General features: G+C 47.4%; 1 non-coding gene across 1 annotated transcript; it reads right to left on the reverse strand.

Moving 5' to 3' along the window:
- Positions 1 to 243: 243 nt before the first annotated feature.
- Positions 244 to 378, reverse strand: LOC133079175 (small nucleolar RNA SNORA70). Its single transcript, XR_009698074.1, has one exon. It is a non-coding gene; the product is annotated as a small nucleolar RNA SNORA70 (small nucleolar RNA).
- Between the last annotated feature and the right edge of the window lie 424 nt (positions 379 to 802).

Consider the following 802-nt stretch of genomic DNA (forward strand, 5'->3'; position numbering starts at 1 on the left):
AAACTTAGTGAATCCCCACTTCTTGGAAATGTGGCTCTCCTGGCGGCCAGGGAACTTGACCTTGGCCCTGTGTAGGGTCTCAGTCACATGCTCCTTGTTCTGCAGCCTGGTGCGGATTCACATTATGATTTGGCCAATATGGACCGTGGCCACTGTGCCCTGGGGCTTTCCAAAGGCACCACGCATACCTGTCTGGAGCCTAGATTGGGGACAGCATGGCAGTCACAAATGACTACTGGAAAGGGCCGTTTCCAAGGTCCATTAGGGCGACCCTTACAGGCAACAGGCTGCACACACTACCGAGGAGACTGCTCTTTGCAGCCATTACACGCCAGACCCCCATGTAGAAAAGAGCACGGTCGGCTTAATTGGCTGCAAATGGATCATTTTTTATGGGGCAATAGATTACTAACACAAGTAGGCACTCAATGGGTATTCGAGGAATGACGGTATGAAGAAGACTAGGCACAAGTATTTACTTATTTTTGTTCAGTTGATGGAGGGTTCATAATGACAGTGAGAAGTCTGGAGTTGAAGATGTTTGGATAACACTGTAGTTGGCTGTAGCTAAGGTGTTAGAGCAGTTCAAATTTAGACACCTTGGGAGTCCTAGAAGATGTTCCGTTGCTTAATCTCTTTCTCCTATGCTAAAGCAGAACATTTTTCATCAAGGAGCTTAGAATCAGATGCTTAGAATCTGCTGCCTCAATCTCTGTTTGTCCTCATGTATGCATATTTCAGGAAAAACTCTGTAGCCAGGAGAACCCTGCAAACTCCATGTAGTTGGCCCTGGGCAGAGCTG

This window comes from Eubalaena glacialis, chromosome 1 (genome assembly GCF_028564815.1).
Source record: "Eubalaena glacialis isolate mEubGla1 chromosome 1, mEubGla1.1.hap2.+ XY, whole genome shotgun sequence".
NCBI lineage: Eukaryota > Metazoa > Chordata > Mammalia > Artiodactyla > Balaenidae > Eubalaena > Eubalaena glacialis.